Here is a 7,610-nt window from a genome sequence, read left to right as displayed (position 1 = left end):
TTTGCTGATCGCAGGTGTTGAGTCAGCCATTGAGTCAGCGCACAGCAAGCATCCCCTTTTATGGAATTGGCGCGCCGAGACACAAATATATTTGGTTGGTGGGCTGCCCATGGGCTGCCAGTGAAGGTCCTCGGCGGTTCTCGCGCTTAGGCAGTAGTGACCGCACTCGTGTCCACGGTCTGCTCATAGAATGAAGAACCAACTTTGGTCAGCTATCCTGCCGCCGAAGCTCTTGGGACACCGACGGACTGACGTTCCTGGGCTGTGCCCAACGTTGGCTGTGCCAGAACCACCTAGATGCCAGAACCACCTAGATTAGGAGTCTAGGTGGTTCTGGCTGTTCCGGTGCCCGCGGCGCTGAGCCGCTTCCGAGGTGGCCACTGAAGTCGTGGTGGGCCGTGATATTGTTGCGATGTCTTTTCCAATGCAATTCCTTTCCGCGCTTCGTCAGTGGTCAGAGCGACGCTCTGCCCACGTTATCAATGGGATCAGCCGGTCGAGCTTTAGCTCAATTAATGTAATGTTTTTTTTTTTAATGCTCTTGCTTTCACGTGGGTCAACAAACGCTATAGATGAATGCCTAAAAAAATTTCTAACCAAGTTTTTGACTCTCTCGATATAACGAGAGCAAGAAAAGGTGAATTCCCGAAATGTTAGGGTGACTCCTCCTTTTCCTTGCTGTTCTCGTCACTAATTTTCACCGAAACTGACCTTTCCTTGGATTTATACTGACTCGACTTTGACCATCGCTCCGGCTTGCCGGGTCTGTATTTATTCATCTCCTTCTGGAGCTTAGTTGCCTTCGAACGCACGGCGAGTTACGTACTCCTCAGCGAGATCGGCCGCTCTCGTGATAGTGTCCACGCCGGCCTATCCTGAACCCAATACTTGATGTTTTCTGGCTGCCGGCGGTAGAACTGTTCTAAAGCAACGCATTGCATTGTCTTTTCGGCGTCGCCGAATGCACCCTCTTTCCTGAGCCATTCCTTCAGGTTTACCTCCAAGGTGTATGCGAAATCTGAGTGTGTCTCACTTTTGGTCTTCTCGACCTCCCTGAATTTTCGCCTGAATGATTCTGCTGATAATCTATACTTTTTAAGCAGACTCGCTTTGACTTTATCGAAGTCTTCTGCTTTTTCTTTCCCCATGCGGGCAACGATATCAGCTACCTCGCGTGGTAGCAACGTAACGAAGCGTTGCGGCCTCGTGTTTCTCGCGAATTTCGCCTTCTCACACGTGCGCTCAACTGCACCAGAAAAATACCTATGTCCCCTCCTACTGCGTAGGGTGCCATCAAGTCTTTCATTCTGCGGTCGCTTTCTCGTGCCTCTGTGCTAGGTCTTTCAGTATTTTGAGCCTTCAGAAACTCGATATCTAGGCGCCTCATTTCGAGTGCGCGCTCTTATTCTTTGGCTTCGTACCTTTGACTTCCTCTTTGGCTTCGCCAGTCACGTACCCCCCTCTGGGTACGTGCCTGGCGAAGGACAATTTTAGGATCGAAATAACGAAAGTTTGGGCCCATAGAAACGTATGAGCGCCGGCCGGAGCCTTCGGCCGGGATCGAATGAACCCAAAGATCGATTTAACTGGAGTCGAATTAATGGAAGTCTACCGCATTGGCGCAGTATGCCAACAGTGCCTCTCGAGGAAAAAATTGAGAGCGAGAAAAGAAGTCAAGAGCAGCAGCTTTCCATTTCTGTGGCTGCCAGCTGTGTCACTGTTTTAACGCGACAGCGTTAAAGAGCTCGTGTCGCAGAAAAGTCGGTGTCGGCGGCGTTGGCCGTGAGCGAAAAATCCCGGAAGGCAATTCATCAATAAAACAACTCACAAGATGGGCTGGGTGGGAATTGAACCAGGTTCTCCGGAGTGTGAGGCGGAGACGCTACCACTCAGCCATGCGTCTTTTTTTTTCCTTCTTTCATGGTATTTATTACAGTAGCAACAACCCGATATTCACCAGTCGTGCATAGTCAGAGAATGGAGAGCACAATGACAGTCACTCAGAGAAAAGGCATCGTTCATACTGTGGGTAGAAATGTGGTTTCACTTTAGAAGGGTGGTAAGCATAGGCAATTCACCAAAATGGGGTACCAGTCCGGCTGGTTATCAAGTCCATCATAAACCTGCTTTAGGTGTAGTGTCATCTGGATGAAATGCACCCTTGTAGGTACAACCGTTTCGGCGTTTCGGTCCATAGTTTGCGTTTTCCACAACCTGTGCATTCCGATGAGAAAAAACATATCGAAAGGTGCACTATTATCAGAGGTTGGAAGCAGGTATCGCACAGTATGAGCGTTAATGTCAAAGTCTTTTTTTAAAGTCCGTTGGAGGACATCCCAAAATAGTATGGCGTCGGTGCAGCTAATAAAACAATGTTCAATCGTCTCTGGCACGTCACAAAGGCGACAGTTAACAGAAGAGACAAAGATACCCTTTTTCTGTAGCCATGTTTTAACCGATATGGTTTCACTATGAAGTTGATAAAAGAATGTTTTGCAGCAAGGGGATATATACATTTTACGCCATGAGTTCGATCGTTCAAAGTGGGGCAAAAACGCCTCTAGTGAATGCGGTGTTGACTTGCAAATGTGCCGTCGAAAGTTATACTGCTGTGTATATCGGTAATTATGAGCATGTAAATTACAGAAGTCGCAGCTAAACGCGTAGCGAAGTAAGTTTCCTCTGCATTTCTGCGCTTTCCTAGGGTGCCTCGATGCGCGCGCCCCCGCTTAGGGTGAGGACATCTGCGTCGTCTGCTACGGCGGCCGCCATTCTCGTTCCCACTGCATGCTCGTTCTCGCGGAGAACGGACTCCTCCGCTTTCCGGCTCCCTATCTCACGCTCGGCAGCGACTGGGGCTAACCCCCTTTCTCCCGCGCTGTTATGCGGAGGGCGTTAAAAGGCTGAATGGGCATTTTTCTTCGTGAACGGAGGCGCGGTAAACAGGATTGCATGGGAAACCTCACTGATGTCCCAATGCAAGTGAGTGAATTTGATCGGTAAGAAAATTCAGCCGACGCGGTCAATGCAACAACGTCTTGGTTCTGCACGCTTTGAAGAAACAGCATCAGCAACGGTAATAAAATATAAAGTCCCCTTTTCGTCTGGTAACAGCCAGATGAATACAAAAGCTGTTACCCAAGCAAACATGAAATCATTTATTCAGTGCTTATGAAAACACACAAAGTTAGAGATTTGTGTTTAATGGGAACGTGAACACTGAACATTATTGCACTTTTTAAAAGTCGACATTTATGTTAAATAGACCGTAATTGATAAAATAGTTGTGATCACTATATATATAGATGCAGACTTCAGACTTTGAAGGAAAAGGCTCGCAGAACTGCAGATTCCAGCTTGCTTACGCAAGGCTGACCCCTGCACAAGTCTTGCTTCCGTGGCCACTAGGATGAGTGCTCGGAATTTGTCGGAGATGAATTCGGAGCCTCACTCTGGCATATGCAGCAGTCAGCATTTTGCTTATTCGTTCTTTGTGAGCCATGCATGTGTTCACTGAGGGTTTGTCTATGCCTTCGAGATAGGCTATCAGAGAACGAAGTGGCGACTTCATGGTGAAAAATTTGCCTGTGCACCATGAGTTGACAGCGGTGAAATGTTCCTCGTAGTTTTTTAAAGTTTTCATGACATCAGCGCTTGGATATACGAGGTTTTGCCCATCCCTGACGTATTCCTTGAGTGCAGTCAGGGAAGCATACTGATCGTCAGGCTTGCCAAGGAGAGCAGCCTTGCACTGCGGACAAGTTATAGATTTCAAAATTCCTTTCAAAATAAAACCGCCAAGGTAAAACAAGATGCGGCACTCGGTTGACGTGAGCTCTTCAATGAACAGAATTTCCGTGTCGTTGATTTCATCGACTTCGCTTTCTGCACATTCCTTCTTGCTATGTGCAAGCAGATCGACAAGGTATTCGCGGTCGTCAAGTTCGTAGCTTGTTGATCTCGGAGTGTGAAGAAAGTGGCTGACGCTGACGAGTCGGAGTGCACACTTCAAGTCATACGCAGTGGGCACTGGCTTCATGAGCCGCACCACAGAAAAAAGGTTTTCTAGGCAGTCTTGCAACAGCCTGCTCGTGAGGAGGAATTCATACCCTTCACTGCCAAGAAGCACTTCTTGAAGGCGAAGGACAGCCGTTGTCGCAATTAGGACCCCTGCTTGCGATGGCTTCCACTGAGATCCAGTGCCCATTTTCAGTTCTCTGATGGTGTCTGTTGCCGTGCGTAGTGTGTCCAAGGCGGCATGATATTTAGTAATGTTCCTGCGGCTTAGCGCCATGGTGGGATGACGCGATGACATGAGGGCATACCACCTAGAAACGAGGTCCATAAACCACGCTGTTGTTTCGGCCTCTGGCTCAATCACTCCTTCTTTTATTAGGAACCGAATAGCTGGTGGGGCTTCACGGAAGAGCTGGACAGCGACTCCTACTTTCATTTTGGTGAAGTGCCCACAACTAATGTGGGTTTCTGACAAATTTGGTGCTACCTTAAGTTCGTTGGCTGCGTCATAATCCAAGACGGCCTGTACATGCTCCAATTTCACCTTCGAGGCCGTCAGTCCGTTCCTGCTTACTGTAGTATCACTGAGTGTGAAAACTTTTGAGCTTAGAAGCTGTCCTTTCAGGTTCTTAAGGACATGTGCCGGGTCCGAGATGAAAAAAAGTTCCTTCCCTTTTAAGGTTGGGTGAGGTATTGAGCACGAAGTTGTCGAATGGCGGTGGCTCGAAAAGCCAAATTCTCTCCACATAGCGCGGTTTGCTGCACCCATGTCACATGTGATAACACGGACTCTTAGAGAAATCTGGCTGCATATCTGCACTATTTCCAGGACATATGCCTTGAGTACAGAGCCGTCCACGTGCCTACCAGTGAATTCATAGGCTATCACTTGCTTCCATCTCTGGTTTACCCCACCTAGCATAAACACCAAAGCATGATTGGCTGGCTCTTCAGGCTTTGAGGGCAACGTCGTTCCTCCCAGAAGCACGTCTTCGCCACGGTCGAGTTCAAATCCGGGTGCTATCTCCATTTCATCTAAAAAGAGAACGCAGTCTTTCTCCACGTCCTCCATTCCCTCTGCTTTCGACCTCATGACGTCGATCACTTCATGCAGGATACCTGGCAGAAACTTCAGGCCCTGAATTCTTCTTGCTAACGTTCTGCTGGATGGAAGAGGGTAGCCAATCTTTCTGAGTGTTTCATACCCGGTGGTTCCACAAGCAAATTTAATTTTTAGACCTTGCTTTACTGTTTGCGCTGACCACGAATTACCATGATTGTTGTTCCGAGAAAGAGCACAAATTTGGTCTTCATTTAAAAACTTCGTATTTCGTGAGAAATTAGTTGCCTCTTTCTGCAGCTTGCGTACCTGCATCTGTAGTTTTTTGACAGTGTTCTTAGATTCGTTATGATGTTGTCTAAGCTTATTATTGGCTGCTGTGAGATCTGCAATCTTCTTCCTAAGCTCAGCTGCCTCAGAATCGAGGGGTTGGGTCGCAGTAACTATTGCAGTTTCTTGAAGCCGTGCATCCCTGGGGGTCGAAGTAAGTTGCCCATTAGCATTGTTGGTTTCCGTAGCCGCCAATCTCTCATTTATCTCCCCGTCTGACGAAGAATCAGCGGGAGAAAATTCCTGCGTAGTTGAGGGAAGAACGTTTCTCACTTCTCGTGAAGAATTGTGTGCGGCTGCGTCGTCACTGAATAATGCAGGCACGTGTGCATTTCGTTCCCTTGGTGGCCTTCGCTCTTTAGGAAGTTCTGGAAACAGATAAATAAGAAAAAATGCCCATTACATATATTTAAGATTGTGTTAACTAAAAGCAGAATAGAAGGCGCGCCAGAAAATTTAATATGTATGCGCATGAATCGTTTCCTCACATAACTTTTTCAAATGTAGATAATGAGCCGATAAGCAACGTGGTAACAAATACCAGGGTCAGGAGGCATCTCACCTTTGAATGGGAACACCGTTGGTACAGCATTAGGCTTGAGCTTCTTCCACCCATCCGCGCGGTTCTGTTCGAAGCTGCTGGCTTCGAAATGAGCCTGCAGATGAATTTGATATTGAAATTAGCGGCGCATTTCCGGCTCGATAATGAAAACAATGAAGGCAGCACGCAAGAGAACACAGTAGTCCAAATATCAGTCGAATTACTCGAATGAGAGCCTCAATCTGCACATAACATATCCTGTCTATCTCATTCACTGACTTAATCCGCCAGCGCAGAACGAAGCGTCGGGTTAACAGGCCAAAGAACAAATTAGTCGAAATATCAGGCGAATTACTCGAATGAGCGCCTCAATCTGCACATAACAACGATCTCTGTTAATCTCATTTACTGACATAATGCGGCGTCGTAGGACGAAGCGTCCGGTTAATAGGCAGCGGAAGCTACCCAACGCCGCACACATGTCAAAAACAACTTCAGAAATCGTGAGTGAATTAATCAAAATTGGTTCCTGGACCATCCATTTGCACAGTAATTGCCACAGCTTATGTGCCCTTGCTTGTCCTCATGCTCTGTGCCTTGATGCAATGTTTGGGCCCAGACCGCAATTCGCTGGCAAGCGCCTAGTAAAGGCAATTACCTTTGAATGAAAAGAAGCGGCGAAAGCACGCGTGGTACGTATTCCCCAGCGGACACGTGTCGTGCAATTTCGGATGCGAACAAGCAAGCGGCAGACAATGGCCTGTACCGCGCTGTAGTGAAACTCATTTACTTTGTTTTAGTGTTTCACGCAGCTTTTTTAAGCCGAGCAAGAAGAATATTGAACGACACTTAGCTGCCCAAACGCAACAAAATACAAATAAATCGCAACAAAAACAGCACTGAACCAACATGTGGCACTTACGCTGCAGACACACGAGGAGTTCGTCGGTTGCCACTTGTCACGCTTGACTCGCACCAGCCACAGAAGCCGCCTTTTTGGGTCCCTTGGAAAATGGAACATCCTCCAACCATTTCTCGAATGGTTGGAGCACTGAGGAACACAACATCCAGGCATTCTACGCCGATGAAAGCCGCGCGAACGCAGCAGCGTTTCGAGGACGCCCGCACAGCAGCGCGGCGAAGTCGACGCGGGCAACGCAATGGCGGAGGGAGCGCGCGAAAACAGGTTTAGGCGGCGCCGGCTGGTTCAAAGGGTGACCTCACCCTAAGCGGGGGCGCGCGCATCGAGGCACCCTACGCTTTCCGCACACGCAGAGCCATCTTGCGGCAAACACAGAAGACCCCCTCCTTGCAATGTACGGCGCTGCCCCGACAGGTGGCGCGCCACGCACGCATTCGGTAGAGTTACTGTATATGCTAGTGGTAGCATATACAGTAACTCTAGCATTGGGTAAAATCCCTTGATAATTTGAAAGTGGCGACACTCTGAACTCTGCCGCCGCCGCGCGACCTCCTCGCCTCCTCCTCGCCCTTTGCGCGTTCCCCCGCGGGAACCAGTTTTGCCCCCGTTTTTCTGCACGACGATTGGTCTCCCTACCGTTGCCATTGGAAACGCGGGGATCTTGAGTTTTGCTTGTGTTTTTCTTTTTCGTTCGCGCCATTTTCCTCCTGAGCACAGCTGGCTCGGCGCTTTAGCTCGTT

The 7,610-nt window shown here is 48.5% G+C and overlaps 1 long non-coding RNA gene across 1 annotated transcript; it reads right to left on the bottom strand.

Annotated features, from left to right (window-relative positions):
* Nucleotides 1-5,326: 5,326 nt before the first annotated feature.
* LOC126537779 (uncharacterized) lies at nucleotides 5,327-7,202 on the bottom strand. The gene is made up of 3 exons (XR_011892752.1): nucleotides 6,871-7,202; nucleotides 5,970-6,063; nucleotides 5,327-5,775 (listed from the first exon to the last, which is right to left on the bottom strand). It is a non-coding gene; the product is annotated as an uncharacterized lncRNA (long non-coding RNA).
* Between the last annotated feature and the right edge of the window lie 408 nt (nucleotides 7,203-7,610).

The sequence above is a fragment of the Dermacentor andersoni genome, chromosome 1 (genome assembly GCF_023375885.2).
Source record: "Dermacentor andersoni chromosome 1, qqDerAnde1_hic_scaffold, whole genome shotgun sequence".
Lineage (NCBI taxonomy): Eukaryota > Metazoa > Arthropoda > Arachnida > Ixodida > Ixodidae > Dermacentor > Dermacentor andersoni.
This window is presented reverse-complemented; position numbering and strand designations above follow the sequence as displayed.